Genomic DNA, 17808 nt, shown 5'->3' with positions numbered 1-17808 from the left:
AGTTTGCTATGGGGCCATTCTTTGCTAGTTGTCCCCCTGCCTTCCTCCGAGCAATATACTGTCCCATACTGTAATACATAATATCACTGGGGGGGCAGGGACTCCTAGTATCATAGATGACTGCTATGAGTCCCTCTCCCGGCAAACTGTTCAGGCTGGTAATTCCAGCCAACACTCACTGAGTTTCATAGCTGAAACTCAATTGTGTGACTGTGTGGTAAGGCTCCGTTCCCACGGAGTAACGTGCTGCTCATTTAGACATGTATACACGTGTCAGAGCGCGGCGCTTCAAAACAGATCCCATTGACTTCAATGGGTGCCGACTTACGCGCGCTACCCATTAAAATCAATGGGTTATAAAGCCTCCCATTGATTTCAATGTGTAGCGCGCGTAAGCCAGCACCCATTGAAATTAATGGGATCTGTTTTGAAGCGCCGTGCTCTGACACATGTTTATGTGTCTAAATGAGCGGCGTGTTACTCTGTGCGAACTGAGCCTAAGGCCTTATTGCAGAGCTCCACGTGGTTGCAAAGATGTGGCTAAAATCTGTTAACAATCAATTAATTGGCAAACCGCTATTACTTGTGGCATTAGATCCATATTCTGAGTACATGGGACACACTCTTATATAACATAGCTGACATATATGAAAAAAAGGAATAAGAATCAAAAGCAAACATATCCCATTATTAGTAAAATGAATGTAATAGTCAATAACATCACTGATACTATATAACACTGAGGTCTTATTGCTGTGTCCACAATCTGCGATCATATGAGGTCCGTGGCAATCACAGTCTATGGGCCAGTGAAAATCAGACAGACAGCACAATGTAAAGCATATGATATTATTTCTAAAACGCTGATCTGTTATTCATGATGTGACAGGACACCACGTGCAAGTTAGCTGGGTGGGGTGTTGTCATAGAATATCATAGACGTGTGAATAAGGCCATAGGAAATAGACATACTTTCAGGTTTGGCTGATACAGATTTTGAAGCCAAAATAAGGGTTGGATTGAAAACCAGAGAAGTACCTTCTGTCTTTTATGTGTTCTCTCCTTTATGAAGTAAATCAATAGTTTTACAATGAATAAGAAAATATATTAAAATTGAGTAGAAATTAGAGATGAGTGCACAGTGAAATATTCGAGATTCGATATTAGTTTTGAATAGCCCCTCAATATTAGACTATTTGAACGAATATCGAACCCCATTACAGTCTATGGGGAAAAATGCTTTGTTTCAGGGGAAGCCACACTTTGACTCAGGAGAGTCACCAAGTCCACTATGACACCTCAGGAAATGATGCCAACACCCTGGAATGAAACTGGGACAGCAGGGGAAGCATGTCTGGGGGCATCTAACATGTCCAAGTCACTGTATTACGCCACTATCTGGTCGGGATCCCTGTCAGCTTGCAATATGCGCGAGCTGACTTTTTTCCCATAGAAATGCATTGACCAGCGTTGATTGGCCGATTGCCATACAGAGTACAGCATTTGGCCAATCAACGCTGGTTCTGCCAGAGGAGGCGGAGTCTAAGATCGGTCCACAGCAGTCTCCATTGTGATCTGATCTCAGATGCAGCAGTGTTGAGCGCACAGGTGTAGCAGAGCTGGCCTTGCAATGAGCTCTGCTACACCCGAGATGTAGCAGAGCTGACTGTGTGCTGAGCTCTGCTACACCAGAAATGTAGCAGAGCTGAGTGTGCACTGAGCTCTGCTACACCAGAGATGTAGCAGAGATGAGTGTGTGCTGAGCTCTGCTACACCAGAGATGTAGTAAAGCTGAGTGCCGGAGGAGGTGGAGTCTAAGATCAGTCCACAGTCTGATCTCAGATGTAGCAGTGTTGAGCGCACAGCTCTGCTACACCTGAGATGTAGCAGAGCTGGCCGTGTGCTGAGCTCTGCTACACCCGAGATGTAGCAGAGCTGGCCGTGCGCTGAGCTCTGCTACACCAGAGATGTAGCAGAGCTGAGTGTGCACTGAGCTCTGCTACACCAGAGATGCATCTCTGATGTAGCAGAGCTCAACGCACACTCAGATCTGCTACATCTCGGGTGTAGCAGAGCTCAGTGCACACTCAGCTCTGCTACATCTCGGGTGTAGCAGAGCTCAGCGCACGGCCAGCTCTGCTACACCTGTGCGCTCAACACTGCTACATCTGAGATCAGACCACAATGGAGACTGCTGTGGACCGATCTTAGACTCCGCCTCCTCTGACAGAACCAGCGTTGATTGGCCGAATGCTGTACTCTGTATGGCATTCGGGCAATCAACGCTGGTCAATGCATTCCTATGGGAAATAGTCAGCTCCCTCATATTGCAAGCTGACAGAGATCCCGACCAGATAGAGCCCCAAAGAGCTGTGTGAGTGACATTCCCACCTAAATAAAGGTAATCCCTAGCTAACCCTGCCTGTAGATCTATCCCTGTCTCACAGTCACATAGTTCACAGTCTCATATGACCCGAATCTGAAATCGACCATTCGTATAAAGTGGAGGTCACCTGATTTAGCCAGCCAATTACGTGTTCCGATTTTTTTTCGATGCCTCCGTTGTCGTAGTTCCTGTCCCACCTCCCCTGCGCAGTTATTGGTGCAAAAAAAGCGCCAGGGAAGGTGGAAGGTGATACGAATTTTTAGTGTGTTTGCTTCGTGGTATTCAATTGTAATCTCATCTCTAGTAGAGATGAGCGAACAGTGTTCTATCGAACTCATGTTCGATCGGATATTAGGCTGTTCGGCATATTCGAATCGAATCGAACACCGCGTGGTAAAGTGCGCCATTACTCGATTCCCCTCCCACCTTCCCTGGCGCCTTTTTTGCTCCAATAACAGCGCAGGGTAGGTGGGACAGGAACTACGACACCGGTGACGTTGAAAAAAGTAGGCAAAACCCATTGGCTGCCGAATACATGTGACCTCTAATTTAAAAGAACAGCGCCGCCCAGGTTCGCGTCATTCTGAGCTTGCAATTCACCGAGGACGGAGGTTTCCGTCCAGCTAGCTAGGGCTTAGATTCTGGGTAGGCAGGGACAGGCTAGGATAGGAAGGAGAAGACAACCAACAGCTCTTGTAAGAGCTAAATTCCAGGGAGAAGCTTGTCAGTGTAACGTGGCACTGACGGGCTCAATCGCCGCAACCCAGCTTTCCCAGGATCCTGAATGGAATACACTGTCAGTGTATTCCCGTATACCCGATATATACCCCGATACCCGTTCCAACGGTGTGCCCCCCCACCTTCACCCCAGAAATACCCTGCAAGTCCCCTAGCAATAGAATTGGGGCTATATACACCCACAATTTTTACTACTGGTATACAGTGCCATTGTCTGACTGGGAATTCAAAGAATATATTGGGAATACAAATACCCTCATTTCTTGCTACTGCCATATAGTGCCAGTGTCTGACTGGGAATTCAAAGAATATATTGGGGTTACGTGCACCCACAATTTTTACTACTGGTATACAGTGCCATTGTCTGACTGGGAATTCAAAGAATATATTGGGAATACAAATACCCTCATTTCTTGCTACTGCCATATAGTGCCAGTTTCTGACTGGTAATTCAAAGAATATATTGGGGTTACGTGCACCCACAATTTTTACTACTGGTATACAGTGCCATTGTCTGACTGGGAATTCAAAGAATATATTGGGAATACAAATACCCTCATTTCTTGCTACTGCCATATAGTGCCAGTGTCTGACTGGGAATTCAAAGAATATATTGGGGTTACGTGCACCCACAATTTTTACTACTGGTATACAGTGCCATTGTCTGACTGGGAATTCAAAGAATATATTGGGAATACAAATACCCTCATTTCTTGCTACTGCCATATAGTGCCAGTGTCTGACTGGGAATTCAAAGAATATATTGGGGTTACGTGCACCCACAATTTTTACTACTGGTATACAGTGCCATTGTCTGACTGGGAATTCAAAGAATATATTGGGGTTATAAATACCCTCATTTCTTGCTACTGCCATATAGTGCCAGTTTCTGACTGGGAATTCAAAGAATATATTGGGGTTACGTGCACCCACAATTTTTACTACTGGTATACAGTGCCATTGTTTGACTGGGAATTCAAAGAGTATATTGGGAATACAAATACCCTCATTTCTTGCTACTGCCATATAGTGCCAGTTTCTGACTGGTAATTCAAAGAATATATTGGGGTTACGTGCACCCACAATTTTTACTACTGGTATACAGTGCCATTGTCTGACTGGGAATTCAAAGAGTATATTGGGAATACAAATACCCTCATTTCTTGCTACTGCCATATAGTGCCAGTTTCTGACTGGTAATTCAAAGAATATATTGGGGTTACGTGCACCCACAATTTTTACTACTGGTATACAGTGCCATTGTCTGACTGGGAATTCAAAGAATATATTGGGGTTATAAATACCCTCATTTCTTGCTACTGCCATATAGTGCCAGTTTCTGACTGGTAATTCAAAGAATATATTGGGGTTACGTGCACCCACAATTTTTACTACTGGTATACAGTGCCATTGTCTGACTGGGAATTCAAAGAGTATATTGGGAATACAAATACCCTCATTTCTTGCTACTGCCATATAGTGCCAGTTTCTGACTGGGAATTCAAAGAATATATTGGGGTTACGTGCACCCACAATTTTTACTACTGGTATACAGTGCCATTGTCTGACTGGGAATTCAAAGAATATATTGGGGTTATAAATACCCTCATTTCTTGCTACTGCCATATAGTGCCAGTTTCTGACTGGTAATTCAAAGAATATATTGGGGTTACGTGCACCCACAATTTTTACTACTGGTATACAGTGCCATTGTCTGACTGGGAATTCAAAGAGTATATTGGGAATACAAATACCCTCATTTCTTGCTACTGCCATATAGTGCCAGTTTCTGACTGGGAATTCAAAGAATATATTGGGGTTACGTGCACCCACAATTTTTACTACTGGTATACAGTGCCATTGTCTGACTGGGAATTCAAAGAATATATTGGGGTTATAAATACCCTCATTTCTTGCTACTGCCATATAGTGCCAGTTTCTGACTGGTAATTCAAAGAATATATTGGGGTTACGTGCACCCACAATTTTTACTACTGGTATACAGTGCCATTGTCTGACTGGGAATTCAAAGAGTATATTGGGAATACAAATACCCTCATTTCTTGCTACTGCCATATAGTGCCAGTTTCTGACTGGGAATTCAAAGAATATATTGGGGTTACGTGCACCCACAATTTTTACTACTGGTATACAGTGCCATTGTCTGACTGGGAATTCAAAGAATATATTGGGGTTATAAATACCCTCATTTCTTGCTACTGCCATATAGTGCCAGTTTCTGACTGGTAATTCAAAGAATATATTGGGGTTACGTGCACCCACAATTTTTACTACTGGTATACAGTGCCATTGTCTGACTGGGAATTCAAAGAGTATATTGGGAATACAAATACCCTCATTTCTTGCTACTGCCATATAGTGCCAGTTTCTGACTGGGAATTCAAAGAATATATTGGGGTTACGTGCACCCACAATTTTTACTACTGGTATACAGTGCCATTGTCTGACTGGGAATTCAAAGAATATATTGGGGTTATAAATACCCTCATTTCTTGCTACTGCCATATAGTGCCAGTTTCTGACTGGTAATTCAAAGAATATATTGGGGTTACGTGCACCCACAATTTTTACTACTGGTATACAGTGCCATTGTCTGACTGGGAATTCAAAGAGTATATTGGGAATACAAATACCCTCATTTCTTGCTACTGCCATATAGTGCCAGTTTCTGACTGGGAATTCAAAGAATATATTGGGGTTACGTGCACCCACAATTTTTACTACTGGTATACAGTGCCATTGTCTGACTGGGAATTCAAAGAATATATTGGGGTTATAAATACCCTCATTTCTTGCTACTGCCATATAGTGCCAGTTTCTGACTGGGAATTCAAAGAATATATTGGGGTTACGTGCACCCACAATTTTTACTACTGGTATACAGTGCCATTGTCTGACTGGGAATTCAAAGAATATATTGGGGTTATAAATACCCTCATTTCTTGCTACTGCCATATAGTGCCAGTTTCTGACTGGTAATTCAAAGAATATATTGGGGTTACGTGCACCCACAATTTTTACTACTGGTATACAGTGCCATTGTCTGACTGGGAATTCAAAGAGTATATTGGGAATACAAATACCCTCATTTCTTGCTACTGCCATATAGTGCCAGTTTCTGACTGGGAATTCAAAGAATATATTGGGGTTACGTGCACCCACAATTTTTACTACTGGTATACAGTGCCATTGTCTGACTGGGAATTTAAAGAGTATATTGGGAATACAAATACCCTCATTTCTTGCTACTGCCATATAGTGCCAGTGTCTGACTGGGAATTCAAAGAATATATTGGGGTTACGTGCACCCACAATTTTTACTACTGGTATACAGTGCCAATTTCTAACTAGGAATTCAAAATGCGCAAGGCTCCCGGAAAGGGACGTGGACGAGGCCGTGGGCGAGGTCGGGGGAATGGTTCTGGGGAGCAAGGTAGCAGTGAAGCCACAGGGCGTCCCGTGCCTACTCCTGTGGGGCAGCAAGCATTGCGCCACTCCACAGTGCCAGGGTTGCTTGCCACATTAACTAAACTGCAGGGTACAAACCTTAGTAGGCCCGAGAACCAGGAACAGGTCTTGCAATGGCTGTCAGAGAACGCTTACAGCACATTGTCCAGCAGCCAGTCAGACTCTGCCTCCTCTCCTCCTATTACCCAACAGTCTTGTCTTCCTTCCTCCCAAAATTCCGAAGCTTTACAGAACAATAACCCAAACTGTCCCTGCTCCCCAGAGCTGTTCTCCGCTCCTTTCATTGTCCCTCAACCTGCCTCTCCACGTCACGATTCCACGAACCTAACAGAGGAGCATCTGTGTCCAGATGCTCAAACACTAGAGTCTCCTCCATCTCCGTTCGATTTGGTGGTGGATGACCAGCAACCCACCCTCATCGACGATGATGTGACGCAGTTGCCGTCAGGGCATCCAGTTGACCGGCGCATTGTGCGGGAGGAGGAGATGAGACAGGAGTTGGAAGAGGAAGTGGTGGATGATGAGGACACTGACCCGACCTGGACAGGGGGGATGTCAAGCGGGGAAAGTAGTGTGGATGTTGAGGCAGGTGCAGCACCAAAAAGGGTAGCTAGAGGCAGAGGCAGAGGTCAGCAGCTTAGGCGAAGCCAGGCCACACCCGGAATCTCCCAAGATGTTCCAGTTCGTACCCAGCCCCGAAAAACTCCCACCTCGAGGGCACGTTTCTCGAAGGTGTGGAGTTTTTTCAAGGAATGCGCCGAGGACAGATATAGTGTTGTCTGCACAATTTGCCTCTCGAAATTGATTAGGGGCTCTGAGAAGAGCAACCTGTCCACCACTTCAATGCGCCGTCATTTGGAATCCAAGCACTGGAATCAGTGGCAGGCAGCAACGGCAGGACAAAGGCCGCCTGCCGTTCACGCCACTGCCACTGCCTCTGCCACTGCCTCTGCCTCTGCCACTGCCACTGCTGACTGTGCTGGCGATGCACTCCAGAGGACGAGCCAGGACACCACTTCATCTGCCTCCGCCACTTTGTTGACTTCTACCTCATCCTCCCCTGGTCCTGTCTTATCTCCTTCTCCTGCACCATCAAAGGCACCATCAGGCGTTTCTTTACAACAACCCACCATCTCTCAGACATTGGAGCGGCGGCAGAAATACACTGCTAACCACCCACACGCGCAAGCCTTGAACGCCAACATCGCTAAACTGCTGGCCCAGGAGATGTTGGCGTTCCGGCTTGTTGAAACTCCCGCCTTCCTGGACCTGATGGCAACTGCGGCACCTCGCTATGCCGTCCCTAGCCGTCACTACTTCTCCCGGTGTGCCGTCCCCGCCTTGCACCAGCACGTGTCACTCAACATCAGGCGGGCCCTTAGTTCCGCGCTTTGCACAAAGGTCCACTTGACCACCGACGCGTGGACAAGTGCATGCGGACAGGGACGCTACATTTCACTGACGGCACACTGGGTGAATGTAGTTGAGGCTGGGACTGCTTCCCAAACTGGCCCGGTGTACCTCGTCTCCCCGCCTAACATTCCTGGCAGGGACACGAGAAGAACACCCCCCTCCTCCTCCTCCTCTACCGCCTCCTCCTCCGCCACCGCCTCCTCCTCCGCCACCGCCTCCTCCTCCGCTGTTAGATTGACCCCAGCTACGAGTTGGAAACGTTGCAGCACTGGCGTTGGTAGACGTCAGCAGGCTGTGCTGAAGCTGATCAGCTTGGGGGACAGACAGCACACTGCCTCCGAGGTGAGGGATGCCCTCCTCGATGAGACGGCAATATGGTTTGAGCCGCTGCACCTGGGCCCAGGCATGGTCGTTTGTGATAACGGCCGGAACCTGGTAGCAGCTCTGGAGCTTGCCGGACTCCAACATGTTCCATGCCTGGCCCACGTCTTCAACCTAGTGGTGCAACGTTTCCTAAAGAGCTACCCCAATGTTCCAGAGCTACTGGTGAAAGTGCGGCGCATGTGCGCCCACTTTCGCAAGTCGACAGTAGCCGCTGCTAGCTTAAAATCTCTCCAGCAACGCCTGCATGTGCCACAACACCGGCTTTTGTGCGACGTCCCCACACGCTGGAACTCAACGTTTCAGATGTTGAATAGAGTGGTTGAGCAGCAGAGACCTTTGATGGAATACCAGCTACAAAACCCTAGGGTGCCACAAAGTCAGCTGCCTCAGTTTCACATCCATGAGTGGCCATGGATGAGAGACCTTTGTGACATCCTACGGGTCTTTGAGGAGTCCACAAGGAGGGTGAGCTCTGAGGATGCGATGGTGAGCCTTACAATCCCGCTCTTGTGTGTTCTGAGAGAATCCCTGATTGACATCAGGGATAACTCAGATCACACAGAGGAGTTAGGGATAGCATCCGATCCGTCACAGCTGGAGAGTAGGTCCACACATCTGTCCGCTTCACTGCGTTTAATGGAGGAGGAGGAGGAGGAGGAGGAGGAAGAAGAGTTGTCCGATGATGTGATGGTGATACAGGAGGCTTCCGGGCAACTTCGAATCGTCCCATTGTTGCAGCGCGGATGGGTAGACATGGAGGATGAGGAGGAAATGGAGATTGAACTTTCCGGTGGGGCCAGAGGAGTCATGCCAACTAACACTGTGGCAGACATGGCTGAGTTCATGTTGGGGTGCTTTACAACCGACAAGCGTATTGTCAAAATCATGGAGGACAACCAGTACTGGATCTTTGCTATCCTTGACCCCCGGTATAAAAACAACATCTCGTCTTTTATTCCGGTAGAGGGGAGGGCCAATCGCATCAATGCTTGCCACAGGCAATTGGTGCAGAATATGATGGAGATGTTTCCAGCATGTGACGTTGGCGGCAGGGAGGGCAGTTCCTCCAGTAGGCAACCAAGTTCTCACCGGTCCACACAAACGAGGGGCACACTGTCTAAGGTCTGGGACACCTTGATGGCACCCCCTCGTCAAAGTGCCGCCACGGAGGGTCCTAGTGTCACCAGGCGTGAGAAGTATAGGCGCATGTTGCGGGAATACCTTTCCGACCACAGCCCTGTCCTCTCCGACCCCTCTGCGCCCTACACGTATTGGGTGTCGAAGTTGGACCTGTGGCTTGAACTTGCCCTATATGCCTTGGAGGTGCTGTCCTGTCCTGCCGCCAGCGTCCTATCTGAGAGGGTGTTCAGTGCAGCCGGTGGCATCATCACTGACAAGCGCACCCGTCTGTCAGCTGAGAGTGCCGACCGGCTCACTTTGATAAAAATGAACCACCACTGGATAGAGCCTTCATTTTTGTGCCCACCTGTGTAAAGCACCCCAACATGAAACTCCATGTCTGTACTCAACCTCTCCAATTCCTCCGCATCCTCATACTCATCCACCATAAGCGTTGCACAATTCTGCTAATACTAGGCTCCCTCCAACATGATTTCCCCCAACTCTGCTGGTTAGAGGCTCCCTCCACCCTGATTTCCACCAACTCTGCTGGTTAGAGGCTCCCTCCACCCTGCTTTCCCACAACTCTGCTGGTTAGAGGCTCCTTCCACCATGAATTTGCCAAAACTGGGCTGTTTAGAGGCTCCCTCCACCATGAATTGGTCCAAACTGGGCTGGTTAGAGGCTCCCTCCACCATTAATTGGTCCAAACTGGGCTGGTTAGAGGCTCCCTCCACCATGAATTTGCCCAAACTGGGCTGTTTAGAGGCTCCCTCCACCATGAATTTGCCCAAACTGGGCTGTTTAGAGGCTCCCTCCACCATGAATTGGTCCAAACTGGGTTTTTTAGAGGCTCCCTCCACCATGAATTGGTCCAAACTGGGCTGGTTAGAGGCTCCCTCCACCATGAATTGATCCAAACTGGGGTGGTTAGAGGCTCCCTCCACCATTAATTGGTCCAAACTGGGCTGGTTAGAGGCTCCCTCCACCATTAATTGGTCCAAACTGGGCTGGTTAGAGGCTCCCTCCACCATTAATTGGTCCAAACTGGGCTGGTTAGAGGCTCCCTCCACCATGAATTTGCCCAAACTGGGCTGTTTAGAGGCTCCCTCCACCATGAATTTGCCCAAACTGGGCTGGTTAGAGGCTCCCTCCACCATGAATTGGTCCAAACTGGGGTTTTTAGAGGCTCCCTCCACCATGAATTGGTCCAAACTTGGCTGTTTAGAGGCTCCCTCCACCATTAATTGGTCCAAACTGGGCTGGTTAGAGGCTCCCTCCACCATGAATTGGTCCAAACTGGGTTTTTTAGAGGCTCCCTCCACCATGAATTTGCCCAAACTGGGCTGTTTAGAGGCTCCCTCCACCATGAATTTGCCCAAACTGGGCTGGTTAGAGGCTCCCTCCACCATGAATTGGTCCAAACTGGGGTTTTTAGAGGCTCCCTCCACCATGAATTGGTCCAAACTTGGCTGTTTAGAGGCTCCCTCCACCATGAATTGGTCCAAACTGGGGTGGTTAGAGGCTCCCTCCACCATTAATTGGTCCAAACTGGGCTGGTTAGAGGCTCCCTCCACCATTAATTGGTCCAAACTGGGCTGGTTAGAGGCTCCCTCCACCATGAATTGGTCCAAACTGGGTTTTTTAGAGGCTCCCTCCACCATGAATTTGCCCAAACTGGGCTGTTTAGAGGCTCCCTCCACCATGAATTGGTCCAAACTGGGCTGGTTAGAGGCTCCCTCCACCATGAATTTCCCAAAACTTGGCTGTTTAGAGGCTCCCTCCACCATTAATTGGTCCAAACTGGGCTGGTTAGAGGCTCCCTCCACCATGAATTGGTCCAAACTGGGGTTTTTAGAGGCTCCCTCCACCATGAATTGGTCCAAACTTGGCTGTTTAGAGGCTCCCTCCACCATGAATTGGTCCAAACTGGGGTGGTTAGAGGCTCCCTCCACCATTAATTGGTCCAAACTGGGCTGGTTAGAGGCTCCCTCCACCATTAATTGGTCCAAACTGGGCTGGTTAGAGGCTCCCTCCACCATGAATTTGCCCAAACTGGGCTGTTTAGAGGCTCCCTCCACCATGAATTTGCCCAAACTGGGCTGGTTAGAGGCTCCCTCCACCATGAATTGGTCCAAACGGGTTTTTAGAGGCTCCCTTCACCATGAATTGGTCCAAACTTGGCTGTTTAGAGGCTCCCTCCACCATGAATTGGTCCAAACTGGGTTTTTTAGAGGCTCCCTCCACCATGAATTTGCCCAAACTGGGCTGTTTAGAGGCTCCCTCCACCATGAATTTGCCCAAACTGGGCTGGTTAGAGGCTCCCTCCACCATGAATTGGTCCAAACTGGGGTTTTTAGAGGCTCCCTCCACCATGAATTGGTCCAAACTTGGCTGTTTAGAGGCTCCCTCCACCATGAATTGGTCCAAACTGGGGTGGTTAGAGGCTCCCTCCACCATTAATTGGTCCAAACTGGGCTGGTTAGAGGCTCCCTCCACCATTAATTGGTCCAAACTGGGCTGGTTAGAGGCTCCCTCCACCATGAATTGGTCCAAACTGGGTTTTTTAGAGGCTCCCTCCACCATGAATTTGCCCAAACTGGGCTGTTTAGAGGCTCCCTCCACCATGAATTGGTCCAAACTGGGCTGGTTAGAGGCTCCCTCCACCATGAATTGGTCCAAACTTGGCTGTTTAGAGGCTCCCTCCACCATGAATTGGTCCAAACTGGGGTGGTTAGAGGCTCCCTCCACCATTAATTGGTCCAAACTGGGCTGGTTAGAGGCTCCCTCCACCATTAATTGGACCAAACTGGGCTGGTTAGAGGCTCCCTCCACCATGAATTGGTCCAAACTGGGGTTTTTAGAGGCTCCCTCCACCATGAATTGGTCCAAACTTGGCTGTTTAGAGGCTCCCTCCACCATTATTTGGTCCAAACTGGGCTGTTTAGAGGCTCCCTCCACCATGAATTGGTCCAAACTGGGGTGGTTAGAGGCTCCCTCCACCATTAATTGGTCCAAACTGGGCTGGTTAGAGGCTCCCTCCACCATTAATTGGTCCAAACTGGGCTGGTTAGAGGCTCCCTCCACCATGAATTTGCCCAAACTGGGCTGGTTAGAGGCTCCCTCCACCATGAATTGGTCCAAACTGGGTTTTTTAGAGGCTCCCTCCACCATGAATTTGCCCAAACTGGGCTGGTTAGAGGCTCCCTCCACCATGAATTGGTCCAAACTGGGGTTTTTAGAGGCTCCCTCCACCATGAATTTGCCCAAACTGGGCTGTTTAGAGGCTCCCTCCACCATGAATTGGTCCAAACTGGGTTTTTTAGAGGCTCCCTCCACCATGAATTGGTCCAAACTGGGCTGGTTAGAGGCTCCCTCCACCATGAATTGGTCCAAACTGGGGTGGTTAGAGGCTCCCTCCACCATTAATTGGTCCAAACTGGGCTGGTTAGAGGCTCCCTCCACCATTAATTGGTCCAAACTGGGCTGGTTAGAGGCTCCCTCCACCATGAATTTGCCCAAACTGGGCTGTTTAGAGGCTCCCTCCACCATGAATTTGCCCAAACTGGGCTGGTTAGAGGCTCCCTCCACCATGAATTGGTCCAAACTGGGGTTTTTAGAGGCTCCCTCCACCATGAATTGGTCCAAACTTGGCTGTTTAGAGGCTCCCTCCACCATTAATTGGTCCAAACTGGGCTGGTTAGAGGCTCCCTCCACCATGAATTGGTCCAAACTGGGTTTTTTAGAGGCTCCCTCCACCATGAATTTGCCCAAACTGGGCTGTTTAGAGGCTCCCTCCACCATGAATTGGTCCAAACTGGGGTGGTTAGAGGCTCCCTCCACCATTAATTGGTCCAAACTGGGCTGGTTAGAGGCTCCCTCCACCATTAATTGGTCCAAACTGGGCTGGTTAGAGGCTCCCTCCACCATGAATTTGCCCAAACTGGGCTGGTTAGAGGCTCCCTCCACCATGAATTGGTCCAAACTGGGTTTTTTAGAGGCTCCCTCCACCATGAATTTGCCCAAACTGGGCTGGTTAGAGGCTCCCTCCACCATGAATTGGTCCAAACTGGGGTTTTTAGAGGCTCCCTCCACCATGAATTTGCCCAAACTCTGCTGGTTAGAGGCTCAATCCACCCTGATTTTCAAAACAAATGTTGGTGCCAACCTCAACTTACTACAAGGGCCAAATTCACTGCTGGTGACAAGCTCTCCTCACTGCAAGTGCCAAATACACATGTTTCAAGGTGTTTTCCTACTGTCAGAGAGGTGGTATTGAGTGTGTAAAGTGTGTAGTTGTTAGGCTGTGATGTTGGGGTAATAGAGGGTCTTTGGTGTGTTAGATGCCCCCAGACATGCTTCCCCTGCTGTCCCAGTGTCATTCCAGAGGTGTTGGTATCATTTCCTGGGGTGTCATAGTGGACTTGGTGACCCTCCAGACACGGATTTGGGTTTCCCCCTTAACGAGTATCTGTTCCCCATAGACTATAATGGGGTTCGAAACCCGTTCGAACACACGAACATTGAGCGGCTGTTCGAATCGAATTTCGAACCTCGAACATTTTAGTGTTCGCTCATCTCTAATCTCTAGTAGAAATTATAAAAATTATTATTTTTTATTATATTGATATCATAATTACTATTACTGAAATGTATTTGTTTAATAAATAGAAAGTTAGATAGCTATGATACGAGATAGACAGACAGATAGATAGATAGATAGATAGATAGATAGATAGATAGATAGATAGATAGATAGATAGGAGATAGAAGATAGATTTCAGTTAAAGGGGTATTCCCATGTACATAATCATATCTATATTTGTAGATAATTAAAAGTTAAACATTTTTGTAAATATAAGTAATTAAAAATTCTGCAGAGTTTTAAAGATTTTCTCTAACTTTCTTAGTGGTGACAGTCTGTTATCTTGATCGGTTGCCATGAATACGACCACTAATGCAGAAACTTTCTATGGTCTGGGACTTATCAGGAACCCAGCTATGACTTTCTTATTGTACCTGGGTTATCAGGCAGGGACACTACATGTATCAGAAGATATCCCGGCCACAATAAAGAAATCATGGCTGATTTTCTGACCTTAGAAAGTTTCTGCATTGGTGGTCGTATTTGCAAAAATGTTTAACTTTTAATTATCTACAAATTTAAAAATAATTATGTAGATGGGAATACCCCTTTAAGCATAAATATAGCAAAGTTATCAAATGTTTTTATATGACAATTGTGCACACTTTTATGTTTTGGAAAATTAAAGTGTCAAATAATAACAGTAATAATCATAATCATCATCATCCTAAATTCTACGCTACTACTGCTTATATTTCACATTGAACCCAAAACCATTTATGTAAAAATTAAGAGTCATTTCTGACTTGTGATAAGAATTGTGTGTTCAAACACCGCATATTTATTGTACAATTTCTTTACATTTGTTGGGGTTTGCAGAAATTCTTGCATGTGTTGCAGAAACAACACCGATCGGTTATATGGAATAATACAGACATTTCTGCATCAAACCTGTTGTGAACATATCCCAATTTTTACCTCCATCATCCCAGTAATAAAAAGAAAAAAAATACAAAAAAGAAACGAAGAGATGTTATTCAATTTTGAAATATTTTGGCTATATTTTTTTGCATTTCCAAGGGAGCTAAACTATAGACGAATGAGGGGAGGAAAAAACCTATTTTATAGCAAAAATCCCTAAATAGTTAAAAAAAAAAATTACAAAAAATAGTAAAAAAAAAAACTATATAAAAATGGTTGATGATTATATGAAAAAATTAAAGCAAACAGTTGCTGGACTACTCCCTGGATCTATGGCTATACCTGTCTATGGATCTGTTACTTATTTTGACTATGGATCTGAAACAAGAAACAGAATAAATTGATGGTTTTGGATCTATTCATAAAGTTCATAAATCTGTTGCTGGATCCTTAAAATCTTGTGTTTTTATGCAGCTAAGAACGTAAACAGCAACTGTGAGCTGAGAACCACTGTTGTCGCCTGCTTTGGTAAGAAGCGAGAGGTTAAATGATTTCTTGGAGGTTGTAATTAGTGGTTAATTAGAGCTTCTGGTAACGTCACTGATCCCCGGTCCCTGGAGAATTGCTGCATTGTCAGTCCCAGCATGTTAAACAAAAACGAGCTAGCAGCCTGCGGCATCCTCCCTGTCCGCTACCATCAGACAGGACCACACAGCTGAGATGGGGTAGTCCTAGAGATGTCACATATATAATATAATGTAACTGAATCATATAAAAACCAGGTGCACTACAAAATACTTAAATAATTTAGGCTCTATTCACAGGAATAACATTAACCATCATCACACGGATGCATTAAAATCTATTCATTTCAATGGATCCATTCGCATGAACGATTTTTTTGATGGTCTTTTAATGGGCCTTAAAAATTCAGACATGTCCTATTTTTGCCATTTTGTTCGATTCCACAATAGACTGTGACAACAGGTGCCCTACAGATGCAAGCGGCCATGAAACATGTACCTTTATCAATGGCTGTTTTGCATCACAGTCGTCGAAATAGAAGCTATGACAGCGAGGAATTGTCACAATGTTGCAGATTTGGAGAACAGCTACTTCTTTATTTTGGACAGTATACAGACACAATACAATAGAGGTTTAAACTGAATGTCCAGCTTTGAATAAAAAAACATTTCTTTAAAAAGTCAAGGATTCTACACATTGTGCTGATGAATTGCTTCATATCTCATACTAGTAGTTGGAGCATCATTTTCTGCTCCAAATCCCCTGCATAGTTACATGATACAGTTCTGTGTTCCTTCAGCTATCCCTTTGCTGGGACTGTAACAGCTAAATTATGCCTTTTGTGGTCTTTTTCTGCCTTGTGCTTTATTTATGAAGCATATGTGCCTTTTTTCCAGATGTTATGTCGTCTTTCCCGTTATGCGCTACGATGGAAGAGATATTGGTGCCATTACTGATATCTCTTCACAGTCAGAAGGACGTTCCTGACAGTCTAGCTGGGCTTTGAGGATTGCCCCTCCTGACAGCACTATGAACAGCGCTGCTCTGTCAGAGGGGGCATTCCTTACCACCCAGGAATGACGCTGAGCGGTGAGGAACATTCCCCCTCCCCTTCCTCCTGACAGTACTCACTCATAGACTAGTACTGGGGGGTATTCCTCACAGCTTAGCATTATCGCTGGGCAGTAAGGGTTGCCCCCTCTGACAGTACAACGCTATGGACTCTACTGTCAGGAGGGGCGTTCCTTACAGCCCACCTAAGGGCACCGATACCTCTTGCCCTTGGTCACATAATGAGAAAGCCGATAGTGCGCTTTCTTGTATAATTGACATTGAGCATGTCAATTATACCTATGGAAACGCCAGTTTCCCTACAGGTATAAGTGAAGCAGAAAGGCCGCAGAAGAAACTTCTGCAAACTTTTAGTGCAAAGCACTGTGGGAACAACTGCGGTTTTTGCTGCAGCGATTTTTTTTGTTGCAGGACGCCACATGGGACCTGAGTCTAGCACCACTGTCTTCCTTTTGGAGGACTTATTCTATCTTGGCTATTAGGTTCTTTTTATACCCATGCATTAATCTATAAGGACCTACCTTACAAAAGATTGGCGCTAGAAGACGTTCCTCTTTTCCACTAAGGAGGTCATATTTACGTATTTGTTACCTAGTGTTAAATAGTTAATGTTCTTTCTCTTAGTAAAGTCACATCTGAGAATAAATGCGTAAATACTTTGTTTTACATTATTTAACCTTTGTCACGTATGTAGTCATATAATCCTTACAATGAGATGAAAACTATTGATCTGAGAGGATAAAAGTCATTTCCCTGAGTGAACAAGTGCAAGTATTGTATCGCAAGTATCACACTTCAATGGATTCAGACAAGTCATGGGGGAATTCATTGTATTTACTCTGGTCCATCCTGGGACTGCTCACTCCCTGCCAGCAATGCCTGATTAAGAATCAAAAGAACAAGTCAAGTGTGAGACAAAAGACTGGTTATCTGTGTCAAGACGTCAATTACGTGTCCATCCCTGAGAATTAGCCACACGCGAGTCACCCGGACATTAACAGGTGAGGACAGCAGCGACATCACCCAAACACTCAAACACTTGACCTATTCTTTTCATACATATGAGCAGTGGCGTAATTAGGAATGGTGGGTCCCCGTGGCAAAATTTTGACATGGGCCCCCCCTGACTGACGGCAAAGACCTCGACCAACCGACCCCTCCCCTGCATTCCTGCGCA

The sequence above is a fragment of the Leptodactylus fuscus genome, chromosome 6 (genome assembly GCF_031893055.1).
Source record: "Leptodactylus fuscus isolate aLepFus1 chromosome 6, aLepFus1.hap2, whole genome shotgun sequence".
NCBI lineage: Eukaryota > Metazoa > Chordata > Amphibia > Anura > Leptodactylidae > Leptodactylus > Leptodactylus fuscus.
The sequence above is the reverse complement of the archived record's forward strand: the minus strand, read 5'-3'. Positions refer to the sequence as shown.